The following is a 17,466-nucleotide window of genomic DNA, read 5'->3' on the forward strand; positions in this document are numbered from 1 at the left end:
GTCCATCGCCCCCCTCTCTGTGAAATAGAATGGGTTGTTGTGAGGGAGGCTGTATCTGTGTCTGTGTATTAGAAGTATTTGAGGGTGCAGTAACAGAAGCTGCCACAGGTGGCGCTGCAGCTGGAGGATGAGCAACTTGTTGGTTGCAAGATGGCGCTGGCGGAAGTACGTGGGCATTGTTTACGGAAGTGACCAGGGCGCCGCCATGTTGTTGTACGGCAGATGCTGTTGTAACGTCAGGTAGTTCTCCGGGACAGTGTGGTAAAAGTTTTGTAGTGAAGTTGTTTTTCGGCCTGGCGCCAGCCCGAACAAAGGAGACTTGATCCACCTGAGGAGCCATGGGTGGAGAACTGCAGGCAGGTTGGTCCGGCCGCTGGCCGGCCGGCGCAGGCGGCGGCCACACCGACGGAGGGGAAACGAAGGCGGGCGCTGAGTGCCGATCCGCCACAGGCTGCAGGCTGGATCCGGCAGCAGCTCCGCACGGGGGAAAAGACGTGAGCTGCGGCGGCAGAGACTCTGCCCGAGCTGCGCTGCGCGGGGAGAAAGCCGCGAACGGCAACAGTGGAGAACCTGCCCGAACCGCACCGCACGGGGGGGGGGGGGGGGGGGGGAATGCGAACGGCAGCAGCGGAGACCCTCCCTGAGCCGCGCCGCACGGGGGTCCAGCGCCTGGATCGGGCTGCAGGATCGAGTTTGAATTTATAAAAGTTCCGGTTTCTCAGGCACGGAGGCAAAAGGCAAGACCGTTTCACAAAAGGAAGGAAAAATTCCTTCTGTTTTCCCAGATCGGGAGGGGGATGAGAATTCCAATAAAAAGGAAGCGACTGCGCCTGCAGAAAGCACCTTCGTTGCCCGTAGAGACGGGGCGGAATCTGCAGCGTCTGGGGGCACGGGGGAAGTTCCTCCGCGAGCGGCGACTTCCGAAGCGTCTGCGGGGGTGCCGCTTGGGTCGCTCGCAGAGATGCGCGGAGGCCCCAGGGCTTCACCCGGAGGCGGCTGTGCCCCGTCCGCCGGTCCCGGGGGGTCCCGCGGGTGCAGCTTAGCAGCAGTTAAAGAATTCGGAGGTTTCGCGAGAGATTCACCTGCGCCCAAGGCGCCACATGCAAATTCACACGTAGACGTGTCTCCCGTATGTGTTGCATCTACCTGAGAACTCTCTGCACCCACGTTAATGTCTAGCTGCGATATAGAATTTGAAACTGGAGTTTGCAATATTTTGTTATCAGATTCGACTGCAGGGACTGTAATCATGAATTTAGAGAAGGGATCATTCAATATTTCACCAATTATTCGCCATATTGGCAATATATTTGATACAGATTTATTTCCACGGGTGGATTCATGAAATAATTTTATACCATTTTGGTCACATAATTTTTTATTTAATGCAGAGCCTGCTTTAACTTCTGGAAAGTTTTTTTGAGCATATATTAAAAGATCTTTCACATCTTTGCTTGGGACCTCATAATCATTACATATTAATAAATACTTTAGATGTTCATAAATCTGCCTCTGCTCTTTTGACATATTGTTCCCCATCTAGATTACTTCAAAGGATGCTTATGTTACCTCCCTTAAGGCAAGCTTCAGCGCAGCTCTGTCCAGCTCGTCCTGCGAGTTGGGTTTTATGCTTTGTTTCAGAATCACTAGAGTCCACATCACCTTTCGTTCCAAGGTCCACTTTGCTCCCGGCATTTTTCTGTTTCTTCCAAACAGCCTTTTTCTTCCTACTTTGAAGATGCTTCAACAGGAAATTTTTTAAAGTCTTTCCCCCTTAAAAATAGAGGCACCATTTGTTGAGCTTTTGATGGGGTACCCTTCCTTCTTGGACCAGGGTAAGAGAGCAGAGGAGGCTGCTGTTCTGCTAAATTCTTTATTTCATAGTCTCTTGAAGGCAGAGTTAGAAGGGGGTTACATGATAAAGACAAGCAGCAACAGCAAAGATCAGGCAGAAAATAGCTTCTTCTTCCTCTTTTATATGCTCTATATTTTTTCTTACAGAAGTGTGGATTATATTTGCTAATTAACCAATAAGATTAACACACGATTCTAGTTTTCCTTTTCTTAACCTATCCTGGTCTAATTCTAACAGTTGTAAGCCTTACACAAGTGTTACATAGGTATTACACAGATTTGTGTATATAATTTCTATCAGTTTTTATTGTTTATGTGAACATTCTATCTAAAAATGTGAACAGTATAATTCTATCTATATTTTGTCGAAAGTTAAGAATTCTGTGAAAAAGTAACACTGCTGCAGCAAGAACTGTGTTTAAGGTCTCTGCTGCAGCTTTTTAATGCTTAAGGCACTTAGCATATATGTCTACTAAAAGTTAAAAGATCTATATTTCTATTTCACTTTGGTGTGGCTTCATGTATTATTACAGCTGGTGGTGGGGTCCGTGGCTGCGACCCAGAAAGAGATGACCGGTCCGGGGAGATGGTCCCGAAAGGAATCGCCTTCCCGAGGCCCGGTGTCTTCCTCTCAGCTGCTGGCAGAGGAGCCCTTGCAGAAGCTATCAGCTCTTTAGTGATTATCAGCTCGTGATTTCAGCTCAGCTCTGCAGGGCAGCCTCTAGGCCAAACCAGACCGGAGAGAGAGACGAGAAGACCCGTATGGCTGGTTCCGCACGAAGGTAGCTTTATTGGGGGTTCCCTCCGGCGAAGGGAAGGCCAGTGACGAGCTCTCCTCTCTTACAGAGGCGAACTGGTCTTTTATAGGGATACAGGGGATCAGCAAGGGGACCAATGGATTACAGAGGGGCTGGGATAGACCAATGGGTTACAGAATGATCTGCATAGGGCCCCCCAAAGGATTGTGGGTCTACTTTTCCTCACCATGACTCAAAAGTCCTTTCCAGGGAGTCCTGCTGGGCGATTGCAAAATCTCTTATCTCAGCAGACATCCCTCCAGGGCAGTGGCTGGGCATATCCCACAATGTATGTCAGCTTGTCCAAAGGTTTTAATTCAACCCCTGTGCTTTGGTTTCCCTCTGGGCCTGAGTCCAGAGGAGCTTTTACTCCAACACCTGACCACCCTTGGCTAACATTGTCCGGCTGTTTGGAAAAGTAGGCCACAGCCCTCCGTTGGCTTCCGAGGTGCTGTGCTAATACGCCCAGTGCCACATTCAGTCTCTCATGTGTAAAAAGTTCAAAGGGCTTAGTCAAGTCTGGTAAGCCCAGTGCTGGAGCTGACATTAGAGAGTGTTTCAGCTGTTGAAATGCAGCCCTTGTGCTTTCAGTCCAAATTATAATGCCATTTTCAGCTGCTTTTATTGCTCCATACAAGGGTTTCACCAACAACCCATAATTTGCTACCCACAAATGACGCCAACCTACCATTCCCAGACAAGCCTGCATCTCTCTCACGTTGTGGGGCTCTGGAAGTCAGCAGATGGCTCCCATCCGTTCCTTGCTGAGCTGTCAGTGTCCACAGAAGATCTCAAGTCCCAAATAAACTACTGCTTCCTTGGTGATCTGTGCTTTGTCTTTGGAAACTCTGTATCCACTCTGTCCCAAAAAGTTTAACAAGCTTACAGTGAATTGGATGCAGTCGTCTCTGGTCTTAGCTGCAATCGAGATGTCATCAACATACTGAAGGGTAACCTCTCCTGTCTCTTGTCTCCTCCAATCTTCCAATTCCTTTGCTAGCTGGTTTCCCAATATTGTTGGGCTATTCTTGAAACCCTGGGGTAGGACTGTCCAAGTAAGCTGACTTTTCCTCCCCGTTTCGGGATTTTCCCACTGTCATAGGTTAGCAAGCATAGTCCCGGAAGGGACGTCCTTGCTAAGGGGTGCTTACAGTTTCCTCTGGGAACTGATAGAACCTATCAGCTGGCCAGTTTGAATATGGACAATTCTCTAAGCCACTTAAAGCTGTGAACACCTCTGTGATCCACATTTAAGAATAGGCAAACTCCCCCTCCAAGCTCTCTCTCGTTTCTGGTGCTGGCACAGGTGGCTGCAGGCCCCGTGTGGGGGCCAGTGGGCCCGGCCAGGCCCTGCTTGGGCCAGGCCGGGCCGGGCCACGGCCATCCTGGAGCCATGGACCTGTTCCAGCCGTGGAACCCCCCCACTGCCTTGCGGTGGGCAGCTGGAGCGGCTCGGCTCTCCCCCCTCTCCACTGCGATAAGAAAAATTCAACATTCCAGCTGCAAAGCTGCAAGGCCGAGGTGAGATTAACCCTTTTATTGCTGTGAAGAGCTGAAAACCTGAGGGAAGAGAGAGAGGAGATGCTTAAAGCTGAAATTCTGTTGTGAAGCTATGATATATCAGAGTATCCCGTTGTAATTTCATGAAGATATGGGGGGTGGAGTGTTCAACTCATAAGCAAAAGCACCTGCACCGAGATAGGCAGATGCTGACGCAGCTGTAATTTCATGAGAAGTTTGGACAGGGAGAGATGAACCAGATGAGGACTTTTGCTCCAAACGGGAAAGGAGAAAACCTCAGTCCCTAGAGATGAACCAGATGAGGACTTTTGCTCCAAATGGGAAAGGAGAAAACCTCAGTACCTAGAGATGCTCCCAGAGATAGTCTTAATGATGAAGATGATGAAGACCCTTTGCTCCCAGGGAAGGAGAAGGGCCTCTGTTTTTGTTTCTGAACGGCTCAACCTTAAAATTGTACCCCAAGAAACTTCAAGAGTGGACCCTCGAAAGCAGTTGCGGGAAAAGCTGCAAGTCGGGGGGAAAGGACTCACACGCAGGCAGAGAGACTCCTCTTCCTAAATGGACTGAACAATATTTGGAAGTGGGTGGCTGTCTCGTTGTGATAATGTTTTCATAGCATGAGCAAGAAGAGACTTCTCTTTCTAAATGGACTAAACAAGGTTATTATGGAAGTGGTAAACAGACTGAACATCTTAAGGGTTGTCTTTTTACATTGTCAGTGGGAGAAGGGAGGAAGGTGGGGGGAGGAGGAGAGTTCTGAAGGTGGTATAATTTTTTTTCTTCCCTCTTTTAGGTCTGTTAATAAACTTTATATTCTTTCAAGTTTGGTGCCTGCTTTGCATTTCTCCTAATTCTTATCTCACAGCAGATAAACAGTAATGAGTATTTTGGACCAAACCACTACACCCACTCAAAAGCAAAAAGCTCCTGGCTGTTTTTATGCACAGGAATGCAGAAAAAGGCATCTTTCAGGTCCACAACAGTAAACCACCCTAATTCATCTGTCAGTGTGGCCAAAAGTGTGTATGGATTGGCAACCACTGGGTGTATGTCCTCTGTAATTTTCTTAATTGCCCTCAAATCTTGGACTAACCGATAACTTTTTCCATCAGCTTTCTTCACTGAAAGGATTGGCGTGTTATACCTGGACTCACATTGCACTAATAACCCATGGTGGAGGATTTTTTCAATTATAGGTGCCAGTCCTTTGCAACTTTCTAATTTTAAAGGATATTGTTTTTGCCTTACCGGTGTAGCTCCTGGTTTGAGTGCAATGCTCACTGGTTCTGCCTGTTTGGATCTTCCTGGAACATCACTGGCCCACACAATTGGATTGGCAGCATTTTCGATTTCAATGGGAATTTCACCACGTGTCCTTTATAAAAAGTGCAGCAACTTCAACAAATTTAGTTTCTGGAATTATAACTCGTACACCTTTCCCTTTTTTAAATTTAATTTCGGCTTCCAATTTCTCTAACAAATCCCTCCCCAGCAGTGGTTATGGGGAGCTGGGCATATAAAGAAATTGATGAGTTACCCAATGCTTCCCCAGTTTAAATTTCAAAGGTTGGAAGAAAGGCCGTGTTTCAGTTACCCCTGTTGCCCCAACTACATGAACAGTTTCATGACTCAGTTTCCCTTCTAAAGTATTTAACACAGAATATGCCTGATTCCACAGAGCCTATAATAGCTTTGTTTACCATCTGTCAGTGGGATCAAGCAATGTCTCTATCATAGCTGCCAAATCACTCCAGTCAGGGTTCTGTGTTTGAATTGCTCTTTGTACCAAAGTAGCCACTTTGTCTGGATTGTCTTTATATTCTCCCACTGTACTCTTCCATTGTTCTAACTCTATGAAGGAGTACGGAACCTTCACATAGATTGGTCCTTGATTGTCCACAGCCTGTCTCAGAGGGGCTTGCAAAGCTGGCTACCTTTTCACTCTGGTCCGTTTAGCAATTGGGCTCCGCTCCCTTATTGCTTTTCTTGCTATTTTCCCCCTCTTTCGCCTGCTTAAAGCATCTATCTCCTCTTCAGAGGAACTGCCTGAGTGAGAGCTGTCTGATTGCGTGGAGTCGGCTGTGTCAGGTCTTTCCCGGCCAGTTCTGGTACCTGGTATCACTGACAGAGACCTACTCTGCCGCAGGGGCCGAGCAGTGTCCCTGAGCCTGCGTGCTTCGATGAATCCTCTATGCCAGCCGCTCGTCGTGCGGCATTGTCATGGAGACTCCGACGCCTGGGAGAGGGAGGAACGCCACCCCCCTGTGGGAGGTTCCCTCCCCACCCTCTTGGTGGAAAGCCTTGCCCTCCGGCTCCACCTCTAAGGACGGTGCCGTAGGCTGCACACGCTGGCTGACCCCTCCCCTCAGCCCCTCCTCCCCTGGTGAGACCAGAGGGGAGGGGGGAGAGGGAGAGCCAGGCAGCTTCTGGGCAGAAGCCATTGAAGACACAAACGCCTTCCAGAGCCGCCACTGCAAGTTATCATCCTCTTTCAAATGCGGCTCTGCCGGAGCCTGAGTCGCGGCCGGGAAGTCTCCCGGCTCCGCGGGAGGCGGCGGGGGCGGCCAATCCGCCTCCCCCTTCTCCTTTTTCACCGGCCGGAACCCATCTAAAGCTGCCTCTCCTCCCCCCGCCCCCCTCCCGCCCCGGACTCTTCCGAGTCCCTAAACAAACTGGAAGAGATCTTTTAACACCCAGTCCCGGTGCTAACAAAATACCACCTTTATTCAGTTACCCACGTGCCTCTGTGCTGGATCTGGAGAGTTTTCTGGGCTCTTGGGGTCCTCTGCCTCCTGGACTCCTGGCAACTGCCCCCCCCGGGTGCCGGAAGAGGGGGGGAAGCTGAGCTGGATCTTTCTGAGTCGCAGAGGATTTTTGGAAGCCTCGTTGTTCCTTCTGGTGGTTCCAGAGAACTGATTCCTTAAGAGGCCTCCTAGAAACAGACTAGACAGGAGTAAGGGAATAAAGGGTATTTATTTGAAAGGCCTTCAAAGGTACACCCTGGGGAGCCTGAGGCTATTGCCAAGATGGACCCCAAGATGGACGACCGGTCATGAGTTCTTCACCCTTTTATAGGTTTGGTTCATTTGCATAGTAGGGTTAATTCTCCAATTAAAGCTTCAGTTTTGCCCTCAGCTTACCCCCCCACCCCCTTTAGACGCTCTTTGGTTTATACTTTTGGCCTAGGACAGTCTAAGTGTCCTTGAAGACCAGGCCCAGAGAGGCTTTGTTATGTCTACCTAGCACTTTCAGAGTTACACACTGTTGGGGTCTCCTCCCCTGCCATGGAGCCCTGGGAGATGGGCCCTGGGGGGGAGACACGGGGTCTCCCTGCCCCTGGTCAGCCTCATTTCCCATTGGTTGGTTTGGGTTCCCCGGTGTGGCCAAGGACCCTCGGGTCCCGTGACTGAGGAGTTCCTGGGGAGAGCCCCGGCCATGTGGCTGGAGAAATAAACATCTCTGAAACATCTACCACGAATCTGTCTATATATATTTCCTTTCCACGGGACTCCTGGTTTGAAATATGCTTGTTGCAGTAATCCCCGCTGCAACAACACACTAAGCAGTACAGAATGTGAAAAATATAAAAGTTAAAACCTAAGGCATCACTTTAAATCAGAATATTTCCCCATGAGTCCAGTAAACCACATAAAAGCTTGGGACCATATGTCTTCTTTCCTATAAGTAACTTCCCAACTTAAGGTTACAGTTATGACTGTGGGAAAAACAATTTTCTGGGTTATACTTGTGTGCCACCATAACAGTTTCATTTTGTTCAGGTAAACTTCAATTTCAGTTCATCATCCCCAGGGGTCACTTTCCAAAGGGCCTCTGGAGCTTTCTTTACCTGAGTATGGTGAATCCAGGCACTCTGTTATCTGATCTTAATCGTGGTGTAAGTGGTGAGGAGCACCTGGAATGGTTCTTCCCACTATGGTTCCCGAGGTTTTTCTGTAAAAGACTTAACACATACATATTCTCCAGGCTGAATGTCATGTACAGGACCATCTAAACCTTGACTTCGGGTTCCAGCCACATGTTTTTCAATTTCTCTAAGCTGTTTGTCTAAAGCAATCATATAGGTGGTTAACGTCTCCTCCCCAATTTGGGTAGATATTCATTTCTGTACCCCATATGGTCTTCCATAAAGTATTTCGAAGGGACTTAGCTTTTCTTTAATTCTGGGCTTGGTTCGAATTCATAACAATGCAAGTGGAAGAGATTGGAGCCAGTGTAAGTTAGCTTCTTGCCCTAGTCTCACAATTTGCTGTTTAATCAAATGATTCATTTTCTCTACTTGACCATTCGACTGGGGGTGGTATGGAGTGTAGAGTTCCCAATCTATGCCTAAATGACAGCTAATTTGTTGTACCACACTTGAAATAAAGTGTGGTCCCCTATCTGAGGATATTGTGGCTGGAACTCTGAAGCGCAGTATTATTTCTTGTAGTAACACTTTAGTTACTTTCCGAGCTTTAGCAGTTCTAATAGGAAAAGCTTCCAGCCATCCTGAAAAAGTATCTGTCAACACTAGCAAATATCGATACCCCCCTTTTCTTGGAAGTTCTGTAAAATCAATTTGCTACTGCTGTCCAGGCCCATGGCCCCTTCCAATTTGACCCATTTTTGGTTTGGGGGGATTTTTGGGATTAGTCTGGAGGGAAAGGTTACACTGTCGGGTTACCTGCACAACAGTTTTGTATAAATTTCTAGCAATAATTTTCTCAGTTAAGTAGTTATATAGGGCATTTGTTCCCCAATGCGTTTTCTGGTACTCTTCTCTAACTAGTGACCATAGCAAATGGGAGGGAATAACCAATTTTCCTTCTGCAGTAATAGCCCATCCCTCTTGGTTGAATGTTCCCCCTTCATCTTTAATCAACTTCTTGTCCTTTTTATTATATGTCGACTTACCTTCTAGGGAAAGTTGTCCATTTGGGATCAAGGCTCCAGTTGTTGTTACCTCACCTTTTGCTGCTTCTTTTGCCTCTCTGTCCGCCAGTTCATTTCCTTCTTCCAATTCTGAGCTCACCTTTTGATGTGCCCTAATATGCATGTGTCATGGGTTAGCAAGCATAGTCCCGGAAGTCATGTTCTTGCAAAGGGGTGCTTACAGCCTCCTCTGTGACCTGATAGAACCTATCAGATGGCCAGTTTGAATATGGACAATTCTTTAAGCCACTTAAAATTGTGACCACCTCTGTGATCCACACTTAAGAATAGACAAATCCCGGGGCAGAGCCCTGTCTCGTTTCCGGTGCTGGGACAGGTGGCTGCGGGCCCCTGTGCAGGGGCTGGCGGGCCCAGCCCAGGCCCTGCTCAGGCCAGGCTGGGCCGGAACACAGCCATCCTGGAGCCAATGGGCCCTGTTCCACCTGCGGAACACCCCCTCCCCCCTCCACCGCCACAGCCCTGCTATGTGCAGCTGGAGTGGCCCGGCTCCCCCTCTCCACTGTGGCCAAGATTCAGCTGAAGCTGCCCTGCTGTCCGGCAAAAGATCATGTAACCAACAGCGATAAGCGACATTCCAGCTGCAAGGCCTAGGTGAGATTAACCCTTTTAGTGCTATGAAGAGCTGATAACCTGAGGGAAGAGAAAGAGGAGATGCTTAAAGCTGAAATTCTGTTATAAAGCTATGATATATCAGAGTACCCCTTGTAATTTCATGAAGGCATGGGGGGTGGAGCGTTCAACTTGTACTTGTGAGCAAAAGCACCTGTGCTGAGATAGTGTTGGGGTGTTAAGAGTTCTCCTAGTTTTTTTCTGTTAAAGGAATTTTCCCCCATACTGTTGCTAGGGAAACAAATGGCCAGGTGCTTAAGAAGAACAAAAGACCTGGCTGCTCTTTTTGTTTCACCTGGGTGTGTGGGCAGTTGGTCTCAGCATTTTAGGAGAGAGGGAATCTGCTTGTTTCTTCAGCCGTTTTTCTTTCTGCCGGAGCAGCCCCGGGATCCTAAGCCCGCCTTCCCTGCCCCGCTGGGAGCTGGGCTGTGGCTGCCCTGCCCCCCCGCCGCAGCTTCGAGCCTTCGCTAGGTTGTAGGCCTGCTCGCCCTGCCTGCCCAGACCTCTGGGGGGGGGGGGGGGGGGGGGGTTCTCCGTTTGGATACACCTCGTCTGCCATCCGGGATTTGTGCCCGTCCCTGCCGTTCCGGCCTGCCGTTCCAGCCTGCTGTTCCCGAGGGTCCGGCCGGACACCGAGATCAGCTGCCCAGGGGTTTGTGAAGCTTCTTTGTTCCATCCCTTTCCCGGGATCCCAGGGCACCAGTGCTGCATGCTCCCCGAGCTTACTCCGGAGCGCCCCCTGCAGCCGCGAGGAAACCATCGCACCTGCCCTGCTCACCGGGAGCCACCAGCGCCCCTGCCGGCTGCAAGCGTAACTGCACCCAAGGGGAAAGGGCCTGACAGCCGAGAAGGCTGGGAATGGGTTTGTGATTGTTTGCTGTTACTGCCATAGTTATTGCTGTTTGTTTGACTGGTTATACATATATAGATATATAATAGTAAAGAACTGTTATTCCTATTTTCCCACATCTTTGCCTAAAAGCCCCTTGATTTCAAAATTATAATAACTCGGAGGGAAGAGGGTTGCATCTGCCATTCCAAGGGAGGCTTCTGCCTTCCTTAGCAGACACCTGTCTTTCAAACCAAGACAGATCTTGGCGCCCAACAGTGGGGCCTGAGGGCATTAAGAGAGAGAGGTGAAAAAGGAATAACAGTTCCTGGATAACTTAATTTTGTGTGCTGGATATAGGAACCTTGCTAGGCAGCACTATGTGGTCTACTTTACCCTGGTTCGGGTGAGACGTGGTCGTGGCTATATTCTTCCCCTTTGCAGCTCCTTACCTAAACATGGGTCCTCTGACTAAGGCTACCATTGCTGTTATCCGGTTTGCACTATGGGTTGAGAAGGTGAGGAATTAATGGGTTTTTAACTTCCTCCGGAATGTGGGCATGTGGATAAAGGGCTATCACACACTGAGTGCATGTTTTTGGGGTTATGTTAAAAATGGTACCTTCTGTGAGGAAATGACACCAGGGGAAGTTTTCTCCCAACCCCTCAACCAGTTCTTTGGGCCCACCCCACCAATTTTCGAAGGGTTTAGATTCCCTCTGAGTACTAACCAACTGGTGCTGGTAGGCCTACTCTATTTAGCACGCAGGGATAAGCTGAGATTGGCTTGGATAACTACCCAGACACCAGCGCCAGAGACTAGAGATCCGACCCCAGAGCGTGATCCTGCCCCACAACCTGACACGGCCCCAAACATCAGAGATCCTATCCCAGAGCCCGATCCTGCCCCAGAGCGTGACCCTGCCCCACAGCCTGATACCGCCCAAAAGCCCACCTCAGAAATGGACTACACAAACTGGGTGGGCGTACTGGTGAAGGGGATGCAGGAGATGCGCCAGGAGATATGCCAGGAGATGGGCCAGGTGCGCCAGGGGATATGCCAATTGCTAAGGGAATACACCTCCTCAGCTAGTGAAAAACCCTCTCCCTGCCCCAAAGAGGGTGAGTCTGATGGTGCAGCAGTGGAACCCACGGATGTTACAACAGTCCAGGTTTCAGATGAACCACAAGGACAACCACAGCCAGCAGCAGTCGCCCCTGTGCAAAGGAGGAAGTATAAGACCAAATCAGTACGACCAGTTAATGATGACGGGGAACCAGGGCCCTCACAACCAGCAGGAGAGCCAGAGCCAGAAATCATCACTGAGTCCCTGTCTCACGACAGTCTCTGTAGTATGCGAAAAGACATTGTGCGAAGGGGTCGTGAGCCTTATACCACCTGGCTGCTTCGGGTTTGGGACCTTGTGGGCACCGATGTGCAACTGGATAGTGGTGAGGCAAGGTATCTGGGATCATTGACCCAGGACCCAGGTGTGGACCAGATATTTGTGAGGGAGCCAGGGCCCCTTTCTCTCTGGGAGCGGCTCTTAACGAGTGTGAGAGACAGGTTCACTCACAAAGACAGAATGCAGGAGTACCATCATAGAATGCAGTGAAAGACACTCGAGGAAAGGATCCAGCAGCTAAGAGAGGTGGCAGTATTAGAGGTACACTTTGGGAGGGATGGACAGCATGATAATGACCCTGATAAGGTCAGGTGCACAGGACAGATGATGTGGAACCTGGCAAAGCTAGGGCCACCGCAATACACCACCTTCATTGCAACGATTGATGCTGACAATAACTGAGAAACAGTGGGCTCTGTTGCCAACAAGCTCAGGAATTATGACAGTATGGTCAATGGTCCGCTGAAAGCTCATGTCTCTGCTGTGGTCCAGGACCTCAAAGAGGAGATGAAGGAGATGAGGGAGGAGATGAGGGAGGAGATGAGGAAGATCAGTGTGGCACCAGTGCGAGTCACAGGCCCCCAAGTCAGAGCCCGTCGTCCCCCTGCTAGAGAGAGAGGGTACACCCCAAAAGCTGAGCTGTGGGTTTTTCTGTGTGAGCATGGGGAAGACATGAGAAGGTGGGGTGGGAAACCCACCTCTGTCCGGGCAGCGCGGGTGCGTGAACTCAAGGAGGGAGGCACTAACGGAGGGGGTTCCGCTAAGGTGAAAGTAGCCTCAGCCTCCCGTGACCGAGCTGCCAGGTATTACAAAAGGGAGGATCATATGTCGGATCCCCTTGAAGGTACCTCGAGCATGTACGCCCAGGGAAAGAATGATAACCAGGGCTAGAGGGGCCCTGCCTCTAGCCAGGGAGAGGCACGGGAGAACCGAGTTTTCTGGACGGTGTGGATTCGATGGCCTGGCACATCAGAGCCACAAAAATATGATGCGTTGGTTGATACTGGGGCACAGTGTACTTTAATGCCATTGGGACATGGTAGGGCAGAACCTGTATCCATCGCTGGGGTGACCGGGGGATCACAGCAGTTAACCCTTTTGGAAGCTGAAGTGAGCCTGACTGGGAAGGAGTGGCAAAAGCATCCGATTGTGACCGGCCCAGAGGTCCTGTGTATTTTGGGCATAGACTTCCTCCAGAACAGCTATTACAAAGACCCGAAAGGACTCAGGTGGGCATTTGGGATTGCTGCTGTGGAGGCAGAGGGCATTAGGCAATTGAACACCCTGCCTGGACTATCTGAGAATCCTTCTGCAGTTGGGCTCCTGAAAGTGGAAGAGCAACGAGTGCCAATTGCCACCTCGACAGTGCACCACTGGCAGTATCGGACAACTTGAGATGCTGTGATTCCCATCCACAAGATGATCCGTGAGCTGGAGAGCCAAGGGGTGGTCAGCAAGGCCCACTCACCCTTCAACAGCCCCATCTGGCCTGTGCGCAAGTCTGATGGGGAATGGAGATTGACTGTGGACTATCGTGCCTTGAATGAAGTGACTCCACCGCTGAGCGCTGCTGTGCCGGACATGTTGGAGCTCCAGTACGAGCTGGAGTCCAAAGCAGCAAAGTGGTATGCCACTATGGACATTGCTAATGCATTTTTCTCCATTCCTCTGGAAGCGGAGTGCAGGCCTCAGTTTGCTTTCACCTGGAGGGGCGTGCAGTACACCTGGAACCGACTGCCCCAGGGGTGGAAGCACAGTCCCACCATCTGCCATGGACTAATCCAAGCTGCACTGGAAAAGGGTGAGGCTCCAGAACATCTGCAGTACATTGATGACATCACTGTGTGTGGGAACACGGCATCAGAGGTATTTGAGAAAGGAGAGAGAATCATCCAAATTCTCCTGGAAGCTGGCTTTGCCATCAAGTGTTGGGTGGAGTCGCGGGAGACAAGCACTCAAGGCATGATGTTCAGCAAGTCTCGATTTATTTTTCAAAACTACACTTACTTATAGTACCTTTAATTAGCTCATACATATTGCAAAAGTTGAGCTCCTCATTGGTGGGAGCTATTCCGTGGGATCTGCAAACACGGTGGTCTTATCTTTCTCTTCCATATGGTTTCTGTCTTCTTTCTTATCTGAATGCACATTCTGTTATCTATGCAACTTCTTGCTCAAGGACTCAGTGTCTGCATCTTTTCTAAGCCTCCTGTGTTATCATGACCTTTGCTCTTTAGCCATTCTTCAGAAAGACTCTCAACACTTCCCCTGTTTTCTTTTTGCATGATCATAGTCATATTGACTGACTTCAAAATTAAATTTTTTATACATGACATTATACAGCTAAGCATAAGTAAACCAAGCAAAACAATTATTAGCAACAGCATTAAGGATTTAATCACACTTTTCATCCATCCTTCTAAGCCCATCCACTCTGTAAGTCCTTCTAATCCGAAAAATCCGGAGTCCTTTTTTATTTTTTGGGAGTGTTCAATCAAATTCTTAATTTCGGCGTGGATGGACTTAGAATGATCTTCAAGATCCATACAGCACATTCCTTCAAAGTCTTCACAGCCATGGCCGTGGGCTAAGAGTAGAAAATCTATAGCTGCTCTATTCTGAAGCAGGGCGTGTTGGACTGAACTCAGATCTTCTGCAAGTTCAGACAACACTCGGCTGGTACCGTTTGCCTGTTTAACTACCCAACATGCCAGTTTTTCTAAGTGACGATGGGCTCGTGCCGCAGCTGCACCAGGAACAAAAAGGGAGGTAAAAAGTACTTCTGATTTGCTCCATAGCGTGAGGTCATCCTGACATTCAGGTGTTATAGTTTCTGTTAAAGACCTCCGCCATCGTGTTCGGTGTGTAGCATTAGGATGGTGCTGTGGAAGTGCAAGACTCAGTTGGCCAAAGGTACAGGGCCCACCTACAGGCCTGGATGGAATACCTGACCAGGCACGATTCCCACAAATTAGGAAAAACCCTCTGGGTAACTTTCGAGGGAAAAACGTTCCAGGGGCTGCAAGAGATCGATTTCTCACGGTAACGTTGCACCATTCTAAATCCCACTGTGAAGCATTGCCAATAGGATAAATCAAGGTGGGGTTGGATTCATTCAGTCGACAGCCATTAAGGCTGCCCTCTTGGCATAAATCACGTGAACTATTAATATAAATACAGGCTGTAGCGTTAAGAGAATCAACTAGTTCTATCTCTTGTGGCTCAGGGCCCACCGGGAGTTTATCATCCCAGCTATCATACTCTTGTAGGCCAGTGGTAATATTCATTGTGGATTTTAATGGTCTAATAATTTTGAACTGGTTCTGGGTCTCGATTACGAAGTTACGCCATGTATTATCTGTTAGTGGTACTCCAACTAAGCATGTCAAAAATGGGGTACTGGGTGTGGCTAAGGAGGCACAGAATGTTGTGGTGTTCAATTCACGTGCCAAGGAGACCCAGATATTATCTCTAGGGTCAAACACCTTAGGAGGGTAGGAAAGGGGGTGACCCATTACTGAGCCTGCGATTAGCAGCACGATGCTTAAACCGCCGGCAAACATGATCCCACTTTCTTGGGTCAACTTGCCACTGAATGGGGACCCCGATATTTGGTTGGCACGAGGATTGCAAAATTACAGAGTAGCTATCGGCTAAGATCTTTTTTGCTAAATGCTGTACTGACCACGCTAATTCTCTTAGCCGCAGATCTTCAAGATTTTCAACTAATTGCAAACTGTCAATGATATTTTTGCCTGTGAGTTGTACTAATGCTCCTTGAGCCGTCTCACGGTGCCAGTGAAAACTGCAAGACTGACACCAAAACCCTTCTGATAGATGTTGCTGGTGGACTCACCACTGTAAATTACAGCCTCCGCAAAGCAATCTTACCCACGCCTTATGATTATTACAATTACATGCAAAGCAACTAGACTGGCAAAAGCGCAAAAAGTGTCTCTGCAAATGTGGGAGGAGATAACCCTCTATCTCCTGTTCAGAGTCCACAAGGAAGGTAATGCAAAACCGCTGCTCAACTTCCTGCAGGATCTGTGATATCTTCCTCTGTACCCTTCTTTTCTTCCTCTGTTGTGGGTTGCTCATCAGTGACAACAGGCTTAGTCCATTTGGCCGGAACCCATAGGGGACCTGTCGGAGTGGACACACATAAGTAACCTCTTCCCCAGTACAAGGTTTTTACAGGATCTTGCCAAGGTCCCGTCTTGGGGTCTTTGTAGCGCACCCAAGGCATGGGCGTCGGGGGTTGAGGATAGGTTCCAAGGTGATGGACTCTGCCTGATGCAGCAGGAGACAACGCTTCCGTGGGCGGGAGGTGAGATCAATAGTGAGTAAGGTCAGAGATCCAGTAGAGCCAGGACTTGGCTGACACCTAAGTGCATCACAAACAGGCGGAATGCTTGAAGCCAGATGTGGTAATGGTACTAGTTGTGCTAACTTTTGTCCTGCCGGGATCTTAACGGGAGGATAATCGGTATGTGCTAAAATAAAAATTTCTCCAGCGGAGTCAGCATCAACAAGACCAGTCTCTACTAGGAGTCCCATTGTAATTGCAGATGAACGACCTACAATAAGTTCTCCCATAGCTTGGCCATTAATATACACAGGTCCGATGACACCAGTGGGAATGCGATGGATTTCTGATGTTAGCAACTCGGTATCTACTGAGGCTGCCAGGTCCAGGCCGAGACTTCCGCTTGTCGCTGGGCGGGGACAGGTAGAGGTGCTGGAGCGGTTACTTGTGTCGTCGCGCGGCCGCTGTTCGCGCTGGGTCGCTAAATTCTTGCGGCTGTACATTCGCGACGAATATGACTGGGTGTCCCACAGCGATAACACTTCATGCGGCCACCTGGAGCTGGGCGGGGACGTGCTGCTGCCGCTTGGAGAGGAGCAAGGGCTGCCATAACCTGATTTTGAGAGCTAATAGCCTGTTCTTTAAGCCCTTCACCTAATTTTGCTAAGGCTTGTGCTAAGAACAGCTGAGAGCCAGTGGGCATGGTAGCAGCCTTTTCTAGGAGCTGCTGGACAGTCCAATCCCCTGGGGTGGAAGTAATAAGGGCACGGGTGGCTTGATTGCCATTTTGTAAAAGGCATTGCTTAAGTAACGGGTCATGCATATGCTCTTGAACCCCAGCTTTTGAGATGGCTTCCATAACTTTGTCAACAAAAGAGCCTAAAGATTCCTCTCTGCCTTGCTTAATGTTCATATACATAGGGATCCCACCCGGGGCTCGGACTTTATCCATAGCTTTCTTAGCAACTGCCATAGCTTCCCGCAATTTAGCAGGGCCTAGTGCAGCCTGAGCCTCAACCCTCATATGTTGACCTTGTCCTAGAAGTTCATCTACAGTGATATCTGCTAACGGATCTCCCTGGGGTCTAGCGAGATCTGCACTAACAGCTGCCTCCTCCCTCCAGCGAGCCTCAAAAAGCAGTCGCTGATGCGGGGTATACATGAGCTTAGTAATGCCTTTAATGTCAG

General features: G+C 49.2%; 1 protein-coding gene across 1 annotated transcript in view; it reads left to right on the forward strand.

Annotated features, from left to right (window-relative positions):
• LOC309584595 (small conductance calcium-activated potassium channel protein 2-like) overlaps window positions 1–17,466 on the forward strand; it is a gene marked incomplete at both ends in the record, with an annotated part of 214,820 nt that overhangs the window by 124,024 nt on the left and 73,330 nt on the right. The window lies entirely within an intron of this gene.

This window comes from Coloeus monedula (genome assembly GCF_965178545.1).
Source record: "Coloeus monedula genome assembly, chromosome: W".
Taxonomy (NCBI): domain Eukaryota; kingdom Metazoa; phylum Chordata; class Aves; order Passeriformes; family Corvidae; genus Coloeus; species Coloeus monedula.